Source organism: Mustela nivalis (assembly GCF_964662115.1).
Source record: "Mustela nivalis genome assembly, chromosome: 18".
NCBI classification, from domain to species: Eukaryota; Metazoa; Chordata; class Mammalia; order Carnivora; family Mustelidae; genus Mustela; species Mustela nivalis.
In genome coordinates, this window is record NC_139037.1 from 16,877,505 (window position 1) to 16,900,485 (window position 22,981).

At 43.0% G+C, this 22,981-nt stretch overlaps 1 protein-coding gene across 4 annotated transcripts in view; it reads right to left on the reverse strand.

Moving 5' to 3' along the window:
- The window catches only part of CDH3 (cadherin 3), a 107,857-nt gene that overhangs the window by 44,788 nt on the left and 40,088 nt on the right, over positions 1–22,981 (reverse strand). For 2 of the 4 annotated variants that reach the window (XM_082711689.1, XM_082711691.1), the window contains 2 exons: positions 20,389–20,460; positions 14,395–14,595 (listed from right to left, as the gene is read on the reverse strand). The gene's annotated coding sequence lies outside the window, so the exon portion shown is untranslated. The remainder of the gene's footprint in view (positions 1–14,394; positions 14,596–20,388; positions 20,461–22,981) is intronic. The other 2 variants (XM_082711690.1, XM_082711692.1) reach the window with 2 other exon arrangements.

Sequence of the window (22,981 nt, forward strand, 5' to 3'; positions counted from 1 at the left end):
GCCGCTGAGGACACAGGAGTAAGGCTTAAAGCTGGCAGTGAAGTGCAGAGAGGCCGTGTTACGGACTTTGCAGCAACTTGCGGAAGACTCATTACTTCCATTGCACAGCCCAACAACTGGAGGCTAGGAAAGAAGGCCCCAGAGTTCAGCGGCTGTTGTGGAGCCAAAGGGGGCGAGTAGACCGCGGTTATTAGCGTCATCATCTCCAGGGAACCCCTCCCCCATTAAATACAAATGTGACACTTTCTTAACTTTATATGAAATGTAAATACTTTTAAAAAGTCTTTTTTTAAAAAGATTTTATTTATTTGATAGACAGAGATCACAAGCAGGCAGAGAGGCAGGCGGAGGAGGGGGGGTGGGAAGCAGGCTCCCTGCTGAGCAGAGAGCGGGAGGCGAGTCTCCATCCCAGGACCCTGGGATCATGACCTGAGCTGAAGGCAGAGGCTTTAACCCACTGAGCCACTCAGGCACCCAAGTCTTTTTTTTTTTTTTTTTTTTTTTTTTTGACGAGGCTGTTATTGGTCTGAAATACTGAATATAAGTGAAAACTTCATACTAATCAAGCGGCCTTCTGGGAGCCTCTCACATAAACAGTTCTCCTACCGAACCCCATCCCCACCCCTTCTTGAAAGGTGGAGGAGCTAGTATTCGTCCCTCTACTTTTTTTTTTTTTTTAAGATTTTTATTTATTTGAGAAAGAGATCATGAGTGAGAGCGCAGAGGCAGGGGGAGCAGCAGAGGGAGAGGGAGAAGCAGGCTCCCCACTGAGCAGGAAGCCCTATGCGGAACTCGATTCCAGAACCCTGGGATCACCACTCAAGCGGCAGGCAGCCACTCAACTGACTGAGCCACTCAGGCGCCCCAACTTTTTTCAAAAACTTTTTTAAAGATTTTATTTGACAGAGAGCAAAAGTAGAGGGGAAGCTGTAGAGGGAGAGAGAGATGCAGGGTCCCTGCTCAGCAGGGGGAGCCTGGTGTGGGACTCCATTCCAGGACCATGGGATCATGACCTGAACTGAAAGCAGACGCTTAACACCTGAGGCACCATGCACCCCTTGTCCCTCTACTTTAGACCTTGCTTTCCCCTTCAGGACACACAAGTGGGCTCCGGACACACAAGTGGGCTCCGGACACAGAAACCCTCCTGGGGGCGCCTGCGTGGCTCAGTAGTTAAGCGTCTGTCTTTGGCTCAGGCCATGATCCCAGGGTCCTGGGATCCAGCCCCACGTCAGGCTCTCTCTCCCACTCCTCTTGTTTGCGTTCCCTCTCTGGTTGCTTCTCTCTGTCAAACAAATAAAATCTTAAAAAAAGAGAAAGAAACCCTCCTGAGACTCAATCCCTCTACCCTGCACACCCTCTCCCCACCAAACTGAGCTTTCCAAAGATCCTGAGGCCTCTCTCTGGAGCCTCTCCCTACTTTCGCTAGCTGCCCTGAGAACCCAGGCTGACACCTCCTGGTTCCTCTCCTTCCTTCTCCCCAGCTCAGATTCCAGGCTTTGAGGAGCCTGGAGTCTGTAATTATAGATTCTTTGGCCCTTTAGGGACAACCTGGTGGCTTGCCTATCTTTCCACCCATTAGGCCTGTGGCTAAGAGGCAAGCGGTTTGCGCTGGGACAGTGGTAGTCCTCTCTCCAGCTGAACACTGGCCATACCGCCTGCGTTCAAACCGGTGTTCCACCATGATTATTAGTACTGAGGCCTCAGGCAAGTGAAATAACCTCTTTGAGGCTCAGTTCTGCATGCATTAAGACATCTGATTTCTAAAGTACTAGGATTAAATGAATTAATACATATAAACTAGGATTAAATTAATTAATACACTTAAAACGCTAAACTCTGTACCTGGCACATAATAAGTGCCAGACATTGCCTTGTATTGCTTTAAGATCTTGGCTTAATAGTCCTCTGCCTCGTGAGTGGTTTCTGTCCTCCTTAGCACCCTCGCATTCCCCAAACTAAGAAATGTAACCCTTCAGTTTCACCGCTGATGTTTTGTATTGGCATCTGGTATTAAGGGAGAGCTCGGTTAACTGGCTTATGGTCCCAGCGGCTGGGAGTTGGCCAGGGACAATGCACTGGAAAAGCCAGAGGCAGCTCGCTGAGCTCTGCACCTCGCTAGCCTCGGTCTACCACAGGGGTTGCTTTTCTTGCTCCTTGGGAAGTTAGCTACGGGTGCAGGAGCACATCGTGACAGGGAAGGCCCCAGATGGTACCCAGTGGCTCCACCTAGCCTCGCCTCGCAGGTTCCGCTGAGCCCGCGCGGAACTAGATGAAGCTATTAAGTGGACCGTTAAACACAGACGAGCCTCGAGATACAAGCCCTAATTAAGTAAACACCCGGCTGGAGGGCCGTTGAACTCGCTCATTTCCGCCTCCTTCTAGGGCATTCAGCATTCTTGGCGAGGGGCAGAATGAGGGGCAGAGGAGAGAAGAGAAATTGAGAGTCAGCTCTTCTGCCTTCAACTTGGACCACGCTGCTGTCTCCTCCGTGGCTCCCCCTGTCGCTCACTCGCTCGTTCGTTCATTCATTCATTCAGCAAATTACTTGCTGGTAGCCTGCTATGTGCCAAGCACTGGAGATACAATGGTGAACAAAACAAGCAACCTCCCCCCCCACCCCCGCACCCTTGGACAGTCCTTCCCTGACTGTGTGTGCGCAAGCGCGGGGGTGGGGGACCAGGTTGAGGAAAAAAATCAAGTAAGTAAATGTTAGATCATACATGCTGTGTGCATGAACAAAGACGAAATGGAAGTGCAAATTCGTGAGACAGAAAGTAGGGGCACCTGGCTGGCTCAGTTGGTGGGACACTGTGACTTTTTTTTTTTTTAAGATTTTATTTATTCATTTGAGAGAGAGAGCGCAAGCAGAGGGAGTGACAGAGGGAGAAGCAGACACCCTGCTGAGCAGGGAGCCCAACACGGGACTCTATTCTGAGATCATGACCAGAGCTTAAGGCAGAGGCTTAACCATCTGAGCCACCCAGGTGTCCCGAGCCTGCAACTCTTGATTTCAGGGGCATGAGCTGAAGGCCTGCAATAGGCAAAAAGACGACTTAAAAAACCAAAAATCAAAAAACACACCAGACAGAAGGTAGGGTTGGAAATTGTACATAACATGATCCAGAAGGTATTTCCAGCAGAATCCAGGAAGAGACAGAATCATCCAAGCTGGAGGGTTCAAGTCTTACTGAGGGGCCTAGAGGAATGGGCAGGGTTCAGAGAATCAAAAGGGATATTGAGGCTCTGGGGACCACCAACAACAGAGAGGCCTTAGAACTTTGAGGACTGAAGGGCAAGGGGAGGAAATGATGTCACTGAAAGTTGGGAGTTGGGGAGAGCTGGAGAGTAGGGGAAGGACTCCCCCTGCCAATGCAGCTGTATCTGGCCAGGGCAAGCAGGTGGGATGTAAGAAAACTCCAACATCTTTCTCCTTTTGCCATTCATCTCCCAGCAGCACTTCCTACGGGTCTAACCCACCCAGAAGCCTGTGGGCAGGAGAGCCCAGGTGCTATGGTCTCTAGGGGTCATTTCTCCAGTCACAGGGCAGGATGGAGAAAACAGAGAATGGGGGGCGCCTGGGTGGCTCAGTGGGTTAAGCCGCTGCCTTTGGCTCAGGTCATGATCTCGGGGTCCTGGGATCGAGTCCCGCATCGGGCTCTCTGCTCAGCGGGGAGCCTGCTTCCTTCTCTCTCTCTCTGCCTGCCTCTCAGTGTACTTGTGATTTCTCTCTGTCAAATAAATAAATAAAATCTTTAAAAAAAAAACAAAACAGAGAATGGATGAGGGGTGGGCGAGCAATGGGGAAAGCCAAGAGGCCTCACTGAGAAATGGACATTTGAACAATACAAGGAAGTGAAGAAACAAGTTACAGTAAGGATATCTGAAGAAAGAGTATTCCAGGCCGACAAACCCAAGCAAAGGCCCTGAGGCAGTGGATTACTTGGGACAGAAAAAAATTTAAAAAATAAATAAATAAAAGGAAGAATGTCTGGAGTAGAGTGACAAGTAGGAAATGAGTCAGAGTTGAGAGGGTGGGGAACAAATCTTACAGAGCATCACAGGCCATTGTAAAAACCTACTGAGTGGGAGGGGAGGAAGACCCTGGAGGCTGTAAGCAGAGGCATAGCCTTGAGACCACAGGGAATGAGGGTAGAAGTTGGGAGGTCAACACGGATCCTGCTGCAATCATCCACACAGAAGCAGAAACAGCTTGGTTTAGGGTAGACACTGTAGAAGGGATAAGAAATTACCAGATTAAAAAGTACCCAGAAAAAAACAAGTGTTGGCGAGGATGTTAAAAAATTGGAACACTTGTGCGCTGTGGGTAGAAATGGAAAATGGTGCAGCCACTATGGAAAACAGCATGGTGGTTACTAAAAAAATTAAAAATAGAATTTCCATATGAGATAGCAATTCCACTTCTGGTTACATACTCAAAAGAATTGAGAGCAGGGATGCACAGAGATATTTGAACATCCATGCTCATAGCAACATTATTTGCAATAGCCAAGAGGCAGGAGCAATCCCAAGTGTCCATCCACAGACGAATGAATAAACAAAATGTTTACTAGGTACAGAGTTTCAGTTTTGCATGATGAAATGAGTTCTGTGGAAGGATTGTGGTGATGGTTGCGTGACCGTGTGAATGTACTTTATTCCACTGAACTGTATACGAGTTTCACCATGACTTTTAAAAAGTTTCTAAAAAAGTCGGGGCACCTGGGTGGCTCAGTGGGTTAAGCCACTGCCTTCGGCTCAGGTCATGATCCTGGGGTCCTGGAATCAAGTCCCGCATGGGGCTCTCTGCTCAGCAGGGGGCCCGCTTCCCTTCATCTCTCTCTGCCTGCCTCTAATAAGTAAATAAAATCTTTAAAAAAAAAAAAAAAGTTTCTAAAAAAGTAATTAGATTCTGGGTGTATTTTAAAGCTATTGCCAGGGTGCCCGGCTGGCTCAGTGACTAGAACATGCGGCTCTTGATCTTGGGGTTGGGAGACAGAGCTGAAGTTGGGCGTAAAGAAGACTTAAAACATTTTTTTTTTTAGGGAACCTGGATGGCTCAGTTGGTTAAGCATGATCCTGGAGTCCCAGGATCAAGTCTTGCATCAGGCTCCTGACTTGGTGGAGAATCTGTTTCTCCCTCTGACCCTCCTCCCCTCATGCTCTCTCTCTCCCTCTCTCTCTTTCATTTTCTCTCAAATAAATACATAAATAAAATCTTTAAAAATTAAAAAAAATATATTGCAAATAATAATATTACCCAAAGGATTGGCTATGAGTTCGAGAGAAAGAGTGGGTCAAGGATGACTCCAGCCTTTGGGGCCTCAACAACCAGCAGGATAGCAATGCCATTTCTTGAGTTTGGGAAGGTGTGTGTAGTAACACTGTCAGGGTACTGCTCAGACCCTCCCTGGGATCCCTTTAAAGTTTTCGGAGTTCCCCTTTCTCAGCTTCTGTGAGCTGATGCTCCTAGTACCCTGCACATGTGACTCTCTTCAGAAGCCTGACCATCGACTCTTGGGGTCCCTTTGCCCTTGCAAGGAAGTGCCCAGGGTCATGAGTTCATGCCCTGTACTGGACTCCATTTTGGGTGTGGAGCCTACTTAAAAAAAAAGGGAGGGGGGCACCTGAGTGGCTCAATCAGTTAAGCCCCTGACTTCGGCTCAGGTCATGATCTCAGCGTCTTGAGATCAAGCCCTGTGTCAGGGTCCCTGCTCAGCGGAAAGTCTGCTTCTCCCTCTCCCTCTGTAGCTCCCCCTGCTTATGCTCTATCTTTCTCCCAAATAAATAAATAAAATCTTTTAAAAAATTAATAAATAAATCCTGAATCCAGCTCTTCTGATATATGAGACCTTAGGCAGGTGACTTTCTACTTACTCTCTGTGCTCCAATATTCTCATCTATAAAATAGGATAAATATAGTAACACCTTCCTCATAGGTTATATCACTATTTTTGTAAAACACTTTAGAACATGATAAACGTAAGTGTTAAATTGTATTAATTGTCCCTCTCCTTTCATTGAGGGTTTCCTCAATGAAAGATAGTTTTTGCCTGCTTTGTTCACAGTGCAGAACAGCCTAGCATAGGGGCGCCGGTTTGGATCAGTGGGTTGGGCCTCTGCCTTCGGCTTGGGTTGTGATCTCAGGGTCCTGAGATCTAGCCCCCCCGCATGGGTCTCTCTGCTCAGCAAGGAGCCTGCTTCCCCCTCCCCCTCTGCCTGGCTCTCTGCCTACTTGTGATCTCTGTCTCTTTTAAATAAATAAATAAATAAATAATATCTAAAAAAAAAAAAAGCCTAGCATAAAATACTCAAATATTTATTGAATGGATGAAATCAACAAGATGCAACTTATAAGCATCTGACAGGGTGCTAGATGCATAGTAGAAGCAAAACTCGTGTGGGTTGCCTGACGCACCTCACAGAGCTGAGGAGAGATCCAATGCGCTAACATAGGGCTAAGTATTTAGCAAAGAATCATACAAATAATACAAGTCATAATAAAGCCAACTACTACCATTTCCTGAGATTCAGATTCTGTACTAATTACTTTTCATGCATGAACTCACTCAAATCCTCACAACTCTACACAGTCATTCATATTATTACCTTTCACTGATGAGAAAACAGGTTAAGTCCCTTGCCCAAGACCACACACTAAGGCAGAAGCAAAGCCACAGTGTAACAGAGTTCTGCCTCACTCCAAAACTCACTGTCTGAACCAGTTGCCAAGCTGCTATCTGTCAATATTTGCTGGAAGAATGAATTTGTGAAGCAGGTCTTCGGTACATTAGGAAGAATTCCATAATATCCGATCCTTTCTCTTAAAAACCTCTTAAAATAAACATATTTGCCCCTGATTCAAGGTTAAATTCTGGGTCCTGCAAGAAACATTTAGAAAGAGCTTTTCTGCCCATTTTTGGTAGCAAAATTCCCAGATCTCCCCTCCCACACAGCATACTTAGGGGGATGTGTCCCAAAGACAAGCGGGTATTTTGCAGTCTTTTTCTAGGAAGGAGCCTTAAAACAGGGTGGGGTCCTATTTCCTGTCCCTCCCCTCCACTGCCCAGTGCTCTGCACAAATGATTCCATAGTCTTGCTTCTTTATATTTGTTCTTGATTTCTCTGGGACCCTCCTTTTTGTCTGGTGATGTCACTGGCTAGCTCCTTCCATCTATCACTTCTGAAGACTGCAAGGTGCTGAGGCAGCTGACCCCAGCAAGAAACCTGATCCATATACCTTCCCTTTCCTTGAGTCTTTGGAGGGGCTGTGCTGCCTTTAGCATCAGTGAATTTCTGCCAAGGCCTGAGCTGTCAGTTTCCAAAGACCAGCAGCCAAGCATTTATATATGTGTGTACAATGAGCACACAGAATCAATTAATCAATAAGCACTCACAAAACCCTGAAGACCCGTGGTTGGCTAGGGTCTAGAAACTTTGAGTACTATGGGGATGGAAAAGGGCCTTGAAGAAAACAACAACAACTACAACATAACAATAATCTGCCCTCAAAGGCATTCTTCATCCTTCCCCTGAGAGGCACTGATGACCCTCGGATTAGGTTTCCCAGGCTCACTTGAGAGATGACTTCCTGCTGGGATCAGTCAATGGGAAGCACTAGGAAGCTTGGAGGCAGGACAATGAAAAAGCCAGGGTATTTATTCTCCTGCATCAGTGTCGTGGCAATGGCTGTGTCTTGTCCATAGCTCCAGCTATGGGTCCAGGTTCTAGTAACACCACCTTTCCCCTCTCTTCTTCCTGCTAAGTGGTGGGTGACTTCTTGCGGCCTAATCTATAGGTTGCATCACTGTCCCCTATTTGACTTCTCAGCCTCTCTGTCACCTCTGCATTAAGTTCCCTCCAAAGACTCACAGTGGTTTTGCTTTCCATATTGGATGTTGATTGATAGGACAGTTAAAACACAGTACTTGCTATGGCTGAGACAGTGTTCTAGATACATTACATAAATTAACTTAATTCCACCATCTGAGGAATGATTACATTTTACAGATTATAGTTTACATTTACATCTTACAAAACTGAGGCACTTAGAGTTTGATCTACTCTAAGTAACATCCCAAATGTGGATGCATATCAGAAATTGCCCAGGAGATGCCAGCAATGTTTGATTTCTTGTTCTGGGTGGTGTATACATGTCTTTGCTCACTTAGAGGAAATTTATGGAGCAATAAATCCATGGTTTTATACTCTTCTGTGTGTATACATGTCAAGAAAGATCCAGTTTGTAAAATGGCATTTAGCAAGGAAAAAGACACTGTTTTCAAGATGTTTGTGAATAGTTAATTTTTTCACCTAAAATGACTCAGAAAATAAGTAACATTTTGAAAGTACCATATTTCTTTTATATAGTTTATGATTGTAATTATATGAAACAAAATTAAAATTAAACATTTTAAGTAAAACAAAATAGTTTTAAATCTTATAAAAATAGGGGCACCTGGGTGGCTCAGTTGTTGAGTGTCTGCCGTTGGCTCAGGTCATGATCCTGGGGTCCTGGGATTGAGCCCCTGCTTGTCAGGCTCCCTGCTCAGTGGGGAGTCAGCTTCCCCCTCTGCCTGCCACTCTGCCTGCTCCTGCTCTCTCTTTGTCAAATAAATAAAAATCTAAAAACAAAAAAAATATTCATCATAAATATAATCTCTGATGTCTACTGTTAGATCAACATTTGTTAACCCTTTTCCTCCTGTAGAACCGGGTAATTTTAAACTTAAGGATATTATTAAAAATGCTACAGTGGGGGTCCCTGGGTGGCTCAGTGGGTTAAAGCCTCTGCCTTTGGCTCAGGTCATGATCCCAGGGTCCTGGGATTGAGCCCCACATCAGGCTCTCTGCTCAGCAGGGAGCCTTCTTCCTCCTCTGCCTGCCTCTCTGTCTACTTGTGATCTCTGTCAAATAAATAAATAAAATCTTTTTTAAAAAATGCTACAGTGAAAAAAAAATTGCCCAGGAAGCCAATTAAAGTTACAGCAGGTGATGGATACCATCCTAGCCCTACTGAATCAGACCTGCCAGTCCCTGGGGCCCAGAAATCTGGATATTTAAAAGCTTCCCAGGTGATTCTGATGCAACTAACCCAGCACCCCTCCATGAACTGGTATTCAGGGAACCCTGACCTTGTTTTGGTGATGAGGACGCATAGATCCAGGTAGGGAAAATGACCTGCCCGTGGTTGCACAGCAAACTCTATGGGAGACAAGAACACTGCCAAGGACAGCAACTTCAAGGTCACATGGCTGGCTTCTAATGTTTGGACTCATTTTCCCTAGGAGCCATCTGAAGCCACTTATTATTAGAAATGTTTTGGAAAATTCAGCATGTAAACAGACATGTGCAGGATTGCTGAGTGGCTGATCAGTGTTTGGAAAAGAAAAAAAAGAGGCAGTTTCATCCACTTAGTCTTATTTTCAGTCCTTTCTGAATAAGTTCGTTAATCCTGCCTCCATTCTAACCTTCCCCATTCTGACCAAGACTGTGGTTGGGCCAAGAATTCATACTTTTTAACAGGGGCCTAAGGTAATCTGACAATTTGGAAAATATGATCAAAATCCAAAAAGCCCAGAATCTAAATGGAGTTTGTAATAACCAACCCCAGAAGGGTTAGATTTTTGTCTCCTCCCCATTCCCCATTACTATATTCCCAGCACCAATGACAGTGCCTGGCACACAGTAGCAGCTTAATAAATATTTATTGAATGAAATAATAATACTATTTTTTTCTTGCATTTTGAAAATATTTTCTGTACCATTATTCCCTGATCCCCACAATGGACAGAATAGATACTAGGGTCCTCGTTTTACAGAAAATAAAACTGAGTTCAGAGAGACAAGGTGACTTATCAGATCACATAGCTAGGCAGAGCCCGCATCGGGCTCTCTGCTTTGCAGGGAGCCTGCTTCCTCCTCTCTCTCTGCCTGCCTCTCTGCCTACTTGTGATCTGTCTGTCAAATAAATAAATAAAATCTTTAAAAAATATATTTAAAAAATTAAAAAAATAAAATAAAATAAAATTCCTAAAGACCTCCCCACTGTGCTCTGTCAAGGTTCTGCATGGTCTAGTCCCCACTTACCTCTCCATTCATTACACTGAAGAAATATTTCCTGAGGACCAACCACATGTTAGATACTATTTTGCACATTAGGGATGCAGGAGTAAATCAAACAAGGTCCTTGCTTTCATGGAGTTTATAGAAAAAAAAAAGTAAATGAACAAATTAGATAATTACAGACTCCTGAGAGTGTTTAGATGGGGGTGCCTGGGTGGCTCAGTCAGTTAAGCATTGGACTTTGGCTCAGGTCATGATCCCGGCATCCTGGGATTGAGTCCTGCATCAGGCTCCCTTCTCCATGCTTCTCTCTTTGCCTCTGCTACTATCTCTCTATCAAATAAAGAAATAAAACCCTTAAGAAAGAATGAAAGAGTGAGCTAAGATGGAAATAAAGTAACATAGTCTCTGGGGAATGGTCAGGACAGATATTCTAAGAAGGCAACACTGAAGCTAAGACCTGAAGGTTGAAAAGAAGCCAGTCATGGAAAAGTTGGGAGAAAGTATTCCAGGCAGAAGGAACAGCATGTGCAAATACCTTTGCTGAGGTAAGCAACTTCTAGAAACCAGGAACAAAGTAGACAGTTGTGGCAGAAGTAGAGTGAGTCGGAGAGAGAGAGATGAAGTAAGACTGGAGAAAATAGGTGAGAGCCAGATCATATAGGGCTCTGCAGCAATAGAAACTGGTCTTCTATTCCATGACCAAAAAAAAAAAAAAAAAGCTACTGAACAGAGGAGGAATATGAGCTGATTTATATTTTGTAACAATCCTCCTAGCTCCCGTGTGAAAATTAATTGGGGACAGGAGGAATGAAAGTAAGGGACAAGAGAGGAGGCTGGTGCTAGGCCCAGAAAAGAGAGGACAAGCTTGCTGGGACCTTAGGAGAAGATGGAGTAGAGCTGTCAGATTCCCGATAGAGCTTCCAGGTGAAATTGACAAGACTGGATGATGAACTGGTCTTGAGGATGAAGGGGAGGAGGAGATGGTGCTATTTATGGAGGAAGAATCAGGTGCAGGAGGAATCAAGAGTTCCATCTGGATTGTGAAGTGGGAGCTAGGCACACACAGATACTGAGTTTTTTGGATGGGTATCTCTAAAGAGATGATACTTAAACACAATAGATTAGCCCTGATGTGCTCTGACATTTGAAGACTGAGCAGAAGAGGAGGGACTAAGAGAGGTAAAAGGAAAACCAGAAGATTGAAGTCCACAGAAGAAAGTGTTTCCAAAAAGGAAAGGAGGTGACCAGCTCGCTCAAAGATGCTGGGAGGCCATGAAAGGTGTGGTCAGGGATATGTCCATTGAATCTGGCTGTTTGAGGTCATTGGAAGCATAGTTTCATGAGAGAATCACGCCAGAAACCAGATTGGATTAGACAGAACAGTAAATTAGAGGTGAGGAAGCATGTACAGACAATTATTTTCAAGTTTTCCTTCAGCGGGGGTGTAGCTGCTGGTGTGTGTGGAGGCAAGTGAGGGTTTGGTTTTTTAGATAGAATTTACTAGAGTCATGTTCTCCAAACTTCAGTCACTGAAGAATGGTCTTTGTTTCTGCCCCATCCTTACACCACAGGTACTCTAAATTTAAAATTCGTCTTATTTTTAAAAAAAGATTTTATTTACTTATTTGACAGAAAGACAGCAAGAGAGGGAACACAAGCAGGGGGAGTGGGAGAGTGAGAAGCAGGCTCCCCACTGCGCAGGGAGCCCAATGTGGGGCTCAATCCCTGGATCCTGGGATCATGACTTGAGCCAAAGGCAGATGCTTAATGACTGAGCCATCCAGGCGCCCCTTAAAATTAACTCAATTTTAGGGGTGTCTGGATGGCTCAGTTGGAATTTCAAAGAAAAAAAAATTTTTTTTGGTTATGGTCCATGTGATTTAAAACCACCTAATACTGGGATTATATTCTGAGAAATACTTCCTAGAACATTTCTTTTTTTTTTTTGTCGTTGAGAAATAACTTATGCTTGGTTGAGTGAGCAAATCTTAAATGTAGAGCTCGAATAATTTTTGCATAGGTATATACCAGTGTATCACACAGTTCAAGCTCAGGTGTTTTCTTTCTCTTTTCCTTCCTTCCTTCCTTCCTTTCTTCCTTCCTTCCTTCCTTCCTTCCTTCCTTTAAGATTTTATTTATTTATTTGTCAGAGAGAGAGAGAGAGAGCATGCACAAACAGGCAGAAGGAGAAGCAGGGTCCCCACCTCCCTGAAGGCAGATGCTTAACCCATGGAGCCACCCAGATGTCCCAAACTCAAGAATTTTCTACCAAGGAGGCCAGGATCAGCCTTCCAACATAGCAAAGTCCTCATGGAATCAACAGTTTGCGCCTCATAATATTCCTAGTGCCTAGCACAGTGCTAGTGCGTCATAGGTACTCTCTCTTGTTTCTTTTTTTCTTATTAGTTTTCTACAAAGAGCATGTGTTATTTTTGAGTTAAAAAACCAAGTCCTAGGGCCCCTGGGTGGCTCGTTAGTTGAGCGACTGCCTTCAGCTCAGGTCATGATCCTGGAGCCCCAGGATCAAGTCCCACATGGGCCTCCCATCTCAGCAGGGGGTCTGCTTCTCCATTTGACCTTCCCCCTTCATACGTGTTCTTTCATTCTCTCTCAAATAAATTTTTAAAAATATATATATTTTTTAATTTTTAAAAAATCTTAAAAAAAAAAAAAAAAGTCCTATCCAGGGTACCTGTCTGGTTCAGTTGGTTCTTGATCTTGGGGTTGTGAATCGAACCCCACATTAGGGATAGAGATTACTTAAAAATAAAGTCTTAGGGGGGAAAAAAAGGCTTATCTGAACTCCAATTTTCCAGAGTGTCTAATCCAGAACTTATCAATGAAAACCAGAAAGAACATCAGGATCCGCCTTTGGATGTTAAGCCCTAGACTGAGAAGACAGACGCGTCCAAACGGAGCATCCAGGAGTGCGTATCCTGATTCCAAGCCTCCCCCTAGCTACTAATCTGTATTTTGTGGGTCTTTGCTCTCACACCCTCATACACAATAGTTCAGGACACCAGAACCAATTCACTAAAACAGGGACAGCAAGACAAAACATCACCCATAAGTCTTTAAAAATTTAAAGAGTCTGATAGAGTCCTCCACTTGGCATCTGTCACGAAAGGAAATCGCCTGGGGCCTGGGCCTCTGTTGTTTTCCCTTTTCCAGACACCTTCTGTACAAACGCCCCTCCCTGAGGTTTACCCTCAGCTGCTTGGTAGGAGGGTGTCAGGGCCTTTTGCAGGAGGAGTTGTAGAATGGAGAAGCCCTTTATATTCAGACAAGTGAAACTAAGGAGTTGATATTCCCCAAGCAAGTTGAGGATCAAAGTCAGAGATCTGAAACTCTGGCAAGGATACAGACATCTGTGGGCATGGGTGGGCCCAAGCTGGGAGGCCCTGGAGAGCGCTACCAGGGGCTGTGGACACCCAGTTGGGCTTGCCTGCGACCAGACAGGTGTCAGGGCTGGCTGGAGAGGGCCAGGTCCCCAAGCTGAATGCAGGAAGGAAGAATTTGGAACCATTGTAATTAAATTAATTACAGGAATTTGTGGCGTAGGGGTGGAAGTAAAAGACAAGGAAGAAGAAAACATTCCACCGAGCCAAATTAACCAATGTTAAGAGTTTTAACTTTTGCTCCCAAAAGGATGAAACCAGTATTGTTTTTGTATAAGAAATAAGAACATTGTGATTAAAGTAAAAAAAAAAAAAATACTTGATTTCTACTTAGAAATCCATTCCTATCTTTACCTTCAAAGAGGCAAACGCTCCGAGGTGGTTTATGTGCTCCTCCCTACATTTAAAAATACTTTTACATAATTGTACCAGCATGACAGCTTGCTTTTTCTATACAATCTTATTTTTAAGAATTGTCCGATTTGATATACATGAATTTACTCCTCCTCCAGCACATGCATAGACCACATTTTGCTGGTGGCTATGTGGTACCAAGAGCCAACACTTAATAGCATGCCTCTCGACCAGAAAGGATCCCAAGTCCTCAGAAAGGGCCACAAGTCCCCTTGAATTCTTCACCTAGGAGGACATAGGGATAAATCAAATTTCTCATCGTCACACAGCTGCTAAGTGACAGCGTAGGATTTGGGGCCCAAGTCTGCGACCAAAGTTCAGGGTCCTCTCTACTGCACCATCCAGCCTGTCCTTGGGTGGCTTCCCAAGCTTTAATGTTTTAGGCAAGTGGCCCCAGTACTGTATAAATTAACTATTGCTGGTAACAAACCATCCCCAAAATGTAGTGGCTTAAAACAGTAACTGTTATTTCTCATGATTCTGTAGGTTGACAAGATAGGTCTTCTGATCTTACCTGGACTCACTCAGTAGCTGTGGTCAGCTGGCAGCTTGGCTGGTTGGCCTACGATGGCTACATTCATATGTCTGGAGCCTCAGCTGGGATTTCTGGCCTTCTCTTCCATCTGGACTTCTTCAGAAGGTGGTGGAAATGTTCCAAGAGAGTGAGAGCAGAAGCGGTAAGGTCTTGGCAACAGCCCTTTCTGCTGCATTCTTTCTGTTAAAGAAAGTCACAAAACCAGCTTCGATTCAAAGGGTGGGAAAACAGACCCCATCTTACATGGGAGGGAATGCAAAGAATTTGTGGCCACCTTTAATCTATTAAAGTTAGGGCGCATGGGTGGCTCAGTCATTAAGCGTCTGCCTCTGCCTCGGGTCGTGATCCCAAGGTCCTGAGATTGAGCCCTGCATCAGGTTCCTTGCTCAGTGGGAAACCTGCTTCTCCCTCTCCCACTCCTCCTGCTTGTGTTCCTTCTCTTGCTGTGACTCTGTCAGATAAATAAATAAAATCTTAAAAAAAAGAAATCTACTAAAGTAACCATCCTTATATATACCTCTAGTATATAGGCAGTGTGTGTGACTCTAAAGTGTGTACCAAGAAGTAGAATTGTCAGAATTGGGTTTTCCAACTTGAGATTTTTAGTTACTCAAAGATTTTTTATTGCAATATAATCCATATATCATAAAATTCACCATTTTATTTATATTTATTTATTTATTTATTTATTTAAATTCACCATTTTAAAAGGGTGTATTCAAGACTTTTTAGGTTGTGCAACCATCACTATTATCTAATTCCAGGACATTTCTTTGACCCAAAAGGAACCTCCTAACTCATTAGTAGTCAATCTTCACTTCCCTCCTCCTTAGCCCCTGGCAAACACCTATAGATTTAACTATTTTGAGCATTTCATATAAATGGACTCATATAACATGAGATGTTCTGTATCTGGCTACTTAAACTTGGCATAATGTTTTCAGGTTCATCTACATTGTAGCATGTATCATTACTCCATTCCTTTTTTATGGCTGAATAATATTCCACTGTATTGATTAACCACAATTTGTTTATCTATTCATCAGCTGATAGACATTTATGTTGTTTCTGCTTTTTAGCTGCTATGAATAATACTATTATGAATGTTCATGTACAAGTTTTTGTACAAACACACATTTTCTCTTCTCTGGGATATATACCTTAGAGTAAAATTGCTGAGTCATACAGTAATTCTATATTTAACTTTTTGAGGAAGTGCCAAACTAGTTTCCACAGTGGCTGAACCATTTTACATTTCTACCAACAATTCATGAGGTTTCCAATTTCTCCAAATCTTTGCCAACACTTGCTATTTTCCATTAAAAAAATTATAGCCATTCAAGTGAGTGTAAAGTGCTATTTTGTTGTGATTTTGATTTGCGTTTCTCTAATGATTAATGATGTGGAGCATTTTTTCATGTGCTTATTGGCCATTGGCATATCTTCTTTGGAGAATCGTCTACTGAAATCCTTTGTCCACTTTTAGAATGGGTTGATTTTTTTTTTTTAAGATTTTATTTATTTATTTGACAGACAGAGATCACAAGTAGGCAGAGAGGCAGGCAGAGAGAGGAAGGGAAGCAGGCTCCCTGCTGAGCAGAGAGCCCGACGCGGGGTTCGATCCCAGGACCCTGGGACCACAACCCGAGCCGAAGGCAGAGGCTTTAACCCACTGAGCCACCCAGGTGCCCCAAGAATGGATTGTCTTTTTATTGTTGAATTTTAAGAGTTCTTTTTTCCTTTACGATTTTATTTATTTATTTGACAGAGAGAGAGCAGGGGGAGCAGCAGGCAGAGGCAAAGGGAGAAGCAGAAGCAGGCAGAGGAAGAGGGAGAAGCAGGCTCCCCACTGAGCAAGGAGCCCAATGTGGGGCTTGATCTCAGGACTCTGGGATCATGTTCTGAGCTGAGGGCAGATGCTTAACCAACTGAGCCAACCAGGGGCCCCTGTAAGAGTTCTTTCTATATTCTGGGTATTAAACCCCAGTCAAATATATGATGTACAGATACTTTTTTTCCAATTTTGTGGGTTGTCTTTTCACTTCCTCTACAGTATCCTTTAAAACACAGAAGTTTTTATTTTCATGAAGTCCAATTTTTCTATTTTTTTCTTTGATTGCTCATGCTTTTAGTGTCATATCCAAGAAATCATTACTTAAACCTAGGTTATGAAAAGTTACACCCATGTTTTCTTCTAAAAGTTTTACAATTTTAGCTCTTACATGTAGGTCTTTGATCCAATTTTAGTTTATTCTTAAATATGGTGTGAGGTAAGGGTCCAGCCTCATTTCCTTGGATATCCAATACCATTTGCTGAAAAGACTCCTCTTTCCCTATCGGGTTGTCTTGGGATCATTGTTGAAAATCAGCTGGGTACCATTACAATATCAAATGTTACAAGTATCAGCCAGCATCCTTGCCTTGTTCCTAGTCTGGGAATAATTCTATTATTTCACCATTATGTATGTTGTTTGATATGTGTATTATCAGGCACAAGAATTTCTCTTTAATTTGGATTTATTAATGCTTAATCATAAATGACTATTCAATTTTATCACCTACTTTTTTCTGGGGTTATTGAGGTGATCAGATTTTTCTCTTTTAACCATACCATATGGTGTATTACATTAATAGATTATCTGTTGTTGAAAGGCTTCTGCAATCCTGGGACAACTAATTGCAATTATTTTCTATTCTGAGTTCCTTTTCTATCTCCCTGTCTCTGATCATGCTTTGGAGGGTCAATGTTGTTTCCTGTTCTACGTCCTCATCAAAAATTCCAGTTTCCTAGTTGAAATATTCTCTTAGAAGTTTCCGGAAGCTTGGATTTGCTCATGAGTGATGTGGTGGGGGTGGCTGAGAGGCTCCAGGGCAGAGCCCAGGGCTTTAGACTATGTATTTTCCAGAGGAGCCAGATGAAAGTCAGGGGCAGAGCAAGAAGCAGCCTTCCAAAGTCCCCTACTTTGGTCATTAAGCAGCAGAATTCAAATTCTCTGTCCTTATATGTAAAGTTTATTCTGTCTCATAAACATTTTCTGATGAAAAGTATAACTTTTCTCATTTCACGTTCTGAGCACTTCCTATAAGCCAGGCACTGTGCTCTGTGATTTATATATGTTATTAATGATGCTACCATTAGCTACCATTTACTGAACCTTTAGCCAGCTGTAGGCACCGTGTTAATCATTCTACAATAGTATTTCATTTAATCCCCTTACCCACGCTATGGGGAGGTATTATCATCTCTAGTTTGCAGAAGAGGAAATGAAGGTTGAGAGAGGCTGAGTTGCTGGTGGTCGTTAAGACAGAGCCGAGGTTCAAAATCAGGTTCGTCTCATTGCAGAGCCTATGCCTTTAGCCACTGTTGTACATGCTATGCATAATTAGCTCCATCAGCCCAAACTCCCATGATCAGTATTAAGTACCAACAGCTCCGTGTGACCAGAGCGTGACCAAGCATTGTCAAGTGTGATTGGCTGGAGTCACTTGTGGTCTGATTGGTCTCGGTCTCAGGCCGTGACACATGCTCACATGAGGTGTTTTGCTGTAACAGCTCCCTTAGGGAAAATGGTATGTGCTTTTCTTTTTAAGCTTCTAAGAAATAGCAGCTTTATCTGTGATGTAATTAATCTACTATATAATTGTCCAATTTATAGTGCACAAGTCAGAATTTTCTGTGTATTCACAGACTTGAACAACCATCACCATAATCGATTTAGGAATATTTTCATCACCCTCACCTTTTCTGGATATTTCATCTAAATGGAATCATACAACATGTGGCCTTTACAGGCCATCTTCTTTCACTTTAAATACCATCTGAAGGCATAATTACCCATGTTGTAGCATATACCAGTACTTTCTTATTTCTTTTTATTTTCAAGTCATATTCCATTGTATGGATATACTACTTTTATTCTCCCATTCATCCGTTGATTGACATTTGGGTTGTTTTTGGCTAATAAATAATGCTGCTATGAGTATTTATATACCAGGTCCTAATGCAGACCTGTGTTTGATTTTTTATATGGTATATAAGCATTACTTCTTCTAAGACAATCTTTGTCCTTGTCCAATTCAACCTTTTACATTAAAAAATGTTCAAAAGCATTTCCTTTAACAAACCACTGAAAAATGTTTTGGCAATGGGTTCATTCACAAACTACAAGTGGGAGACTGAGGTAGAAATGGTTTCCCCAGGCAAGGGGATTATACTGATTATACCTTGACTGCGTCAGTCCCTGGCACACCAGTGGCCCAGTTACCTTTCAGTTACCTCCAGTGGCCCTTGTAGCTAACCCCAGCTATTCCAAATTTAGCCTTGTTTCTGTTCTCACTGTGGTCTTCCCCATCTCAGCAATGGCAATTCAGTACTATTGTTCAGGCCACAAACCTTGAGGTGGTTCCCACTCCCCTCTTTTCTTTCCTTCACATCCTAATCCAAGCAAATCCTGTTGGTTCTATCTTCAAAATACAACCAGAAGTCAAGCCCTTTTCACCCTGGATTATGACAATGGTCTCTAATGGTGTTCCTGTTTCTGGTCCCTAGTCTGTTCTCCCCACAATGGCCAGATCACGTCACTGCTCTGCTCAAGTCCCTCCTATGGCTTCTATCCTCCTTGGTGCAAAAGCCCAAATCCTTGCAATGATTATAAGGTCTTATGAGATCCCATCTCTGTTTTCTGTAAGGGTTCTTCTACTTCCTTCTCATTCACTCCTTTTCATACATGGGCCTCAGAACTGTTCCTCAAGCAAGCTGGAGTATACCCCTGCCACAGGGCCTTTGCCCATGCTGTCCCCCTTGCCCATCATACTCTTCTTTCAGATACCCATAATGCTCCCTTCCTCTGAGGAGGTCCTTCAAGTTTTGACTTCCTTCCACTGAGGACTTCCCTGACTTCCCTATTGAACACGGTGCCCTCATCACATCATTTGCTACTTTCCAACTCCCTCACCCTGCCTTAGTTTCTCTTTGGCACATCTCACTTGCTAATATAATATCATTTACCTTTTATTATGTTCATTGTTTTCCCCTCCTCCCACTCTGCCATCTGCACTCTTGCCAAGTCAGCCCAGGGAAGGCTGAGATTTTTGAGTGTTTGTTTTTTTTTCCCAGACTCTGGAACAGGTCTGGCACTGTTGAATGAATGACCAAGTCCCTTGGTGGGATCAGCCCATTCCAAGTTGCTCTCTTTCCTCCGTTTCTCTCTCCTGATACAAACCTGTCTTAAGGACACTCTTAGGTCCTTCTTTTTCAGCTCCCCACTCTCAGACCAGCTAATTTCCCACCTGCAGGCAGCCCCTGAAACCTCCTTTCAAGCTCCACTTCGGTTTAATGGTTTAACATTTTCATAGAGGAAGTCTCACATTTTTGTTTACCATCTGCCAGCCCTCTGGGCATGCCAACTGCACAGAGGAAAGTAAAACTATCATACCCAGGGCCACCTTCTGAGGAAGAGGCCCTGGGGTTCTTCCCACATACATTTCTACAAACAAAAAACTTGGGTTCATTCATTCATTCACAGACAGATCTGGGGTTTAGGACCCTGAAGAATCTATAACTGGGGAACTCCTCTTTAAACCAACCCTCCAAAATTACAAGTACAAAAGTAGGTACCTAACTTTGTATTTATTCAGAATGAGAAAATAAACCACTACCAACCACAAATTTAGAAGAAACTTATACCATAAACATTACAACATTTTAGAAAAATGTAATTTAAAAAAAAAGATTTTTTATTTACTTATTTGAGAGGGAGCACAAGAGGTGGGAGTGGCAGGCAGAGCAGGCAGAAGGAGAAGCAGGCTCCCTGCTCAGCAGGGAGCCTGAGGTGGGGCTCCATCCCAGGACCCTGAGATCATGACCTGAGCTGAAGGCAGAGGCTTAAGGCAGAGGCTTAACCCGCTGAGCCACCCAGGCACCCCAAAATGTGATTTTTATTAATTAACGGTGTTGACACATCTTTCTCTCACCTTTTCTCATGCAGTTTTTGGTTGCAAACTCTTCATTCACCTCCTCACATGATGGCCATTTTGTAATATTCTCTATTGAGAGAATAGAAAGATAATTTAGTCTTTTTCTAGAATGGTTGATCAAAAATTGTTAATTATCATTAACAGTTTAAGAAGGTTTCCTGCTCATTTTTAATAAGTCAATTTTTGTTATTTTATATATCAAAAATTTTTAATACTTTTGTATTTAAAATGAGTAAATTTTTGGATTGTCCAGTTTGGGACAACTTTACTAAATTTCTTTCATATATGAACTAAATAATTTCAGGGTGTTTTGAATTTTGCTTGTGTAGTCACTAATCTTTGAAGTGACAGGAATGGCATGTTCTAAGTTTTAGGTTATTTTCATCAATGCCTGCCTATTGTATCAAATAGCAAGGGATTTAAACACAAGCATTCTGATAAATTTTATTTCACCAGATTCTCATAAAAAAGAGAAGTTTATAGTACATTTGTGTGTATATGCTATGTATCAGTTAGTTATTATAACAAACCACCCCCAAATTAAGGGATTTTTAAAAAGATTTATTGATTTATTTATTTGAAGAGAATGTGTTGGGAGGATAGGGACAGAGGGACAGGGAGAGAGAGAGAATCTCAAAAAGACTCCCCACTGAGCGTGGAACCCCATATGGGGCTTGATCCTATGACCTTCAGATCATGACCTGATCCAGATTCAAGAGTCAGATGCTTAATCGACTGAGCCACCCAGGCACTCCCAAAATTCAGTTCTTAAAACAATAATCATTTTATTAACTTATGCTTCTGTGGGACAGCAATTTAGGCTGCCATCAGCCGGGTGATTCTTCTGTCAGTATCATCTGGCATCGGTCAGGCAGTTACAGTTACCTAGAACTGGAAAGGGACTGTAGAACCTAAGACAGCCTCATCCACATGTCTGGTGGTTGGTGCTAGCTATTGGCTGGGACCCTCTCTCCCAAAGATCTCTAATTTTCAGGAAGGCTGGCCTGGGATTCTTTACATGGCAATGGAAGAACTTCTTTTTTTTTTTTTTCTTTAAGATTTAATTAATTAATGTATTTGACAGAGAAATAGCAAGAGAGGGAACACAAGCAGGGGGAATGGGAAAGGGAGAAGCAGGCTTCCTGCCAAGCAGGGAGCCCCACACAAGGCTTGATGCCAAGACCCTGGGATCATGACCTGAGCTGAAGGCAGATCCCTAACTACTGAGCCACCCAGGTGCCCCAGGACTTCTTTTTCCTTAATTAATTTATTTATTTGAGAGAGAGTACATGTGCACGAGCCTCCAAAGAAGCAGAGGGAGAAGGAGAGAGAATCTTAAGCAGACTCCCCAATGAGTACAGAGCCAGATGCAGGGCTCAATATCACAAACCTAAGATCATGACCTCAGCTGAAACCAAGAGCTGGTTAGTTAACCGACTGTGTCACCCAGTCACCCTGTAAGAGCTTGCTTAGATGGGAAAGGCCAAGAGCAGAAGCTACATGGCTCCTTGAGTTCTGGACTTGGAACTTCTGCTTCACTTCTCCTATATTCTATTACTCAAAGCATATCACAAGGCCATCCCAGATTCAAGAGGTGTGGACAGACTTCACAGCTTGATGGGAAAAGCAACAATGTCATATTGCAAAAGGCATTTGTGCGGGGTGCCTGGGTGGCTCAGTGGGTTAAGCCACTGCCTTCGGCTCAGGTCATGATCTCAGGGTCCTGGGATTGAGTCCCGCATCGGGCTCTCTGCTCGGCAGGGAGCCTGCTTCCCTCTCTCTCTCTCTCTCTCTGCCTGCCTCTCCATCTACTTGTGATTTCTCTCTGTCAAATAAATAAATAAATAAATAAATAAATAAAAATCTTTAAAAAAAAAAAAAAGGCATTTGTGCACTGATGGGAAGAATGATTGTGAACATTTTTGCAAATGATCTACTATGTCTTAATAGGAGACCACAAAGAATAAATGCCCCCAAAAAGTTACGTCAAGAAATATCATTTTCAAACTATAGAAAGCCAAAGATAAAGAATAAAAACTAAAGGGCGCCTGGGTGGCTCAGTGGTTAAGCCGCTGCCTTCGGCTCAGGTCATGATCTCGGGGTCCTGGGATCGAGTCCCGCATCGGGCTCTCTGCTCAGCAGGGAGCCTGCTTCCCTCTCTCTCTCTCTGCCTGCTTCTCCATCTACTTGTGATTTCTCTCTGTCAAATAAATAAATAAAATCTTTAAAAAAAAAAAAGAATAAAAACTAAAAAATAAGCAGACAAATTCTAAAAGTAGCCAGAGGGGGGAAAAATACCTTATTTATTCAAGATCAAAGTTAAGAACTAAATTCAACATTTCCTCAGAACCATTCAAACAAGAAGAGAGTAGTGAAATATTTACAGAGTTGAGGGAAAAACTCCACCAGTGTAGAATTCTGTACCCTCTGAAATTATCTTTCAAAAGTAAAGAAAAAATAAGGTTTTTCTCTGACAAACAAAAATTGAGAATTTGCTGCCAGTAGAGCCTGCTTTGCAAGAAATGTTAAAAGAGTTTCTTTAGAGAGAAGGAGTACTATAGGTGTGCCTGGGTGCCTCAGTCAATTACAT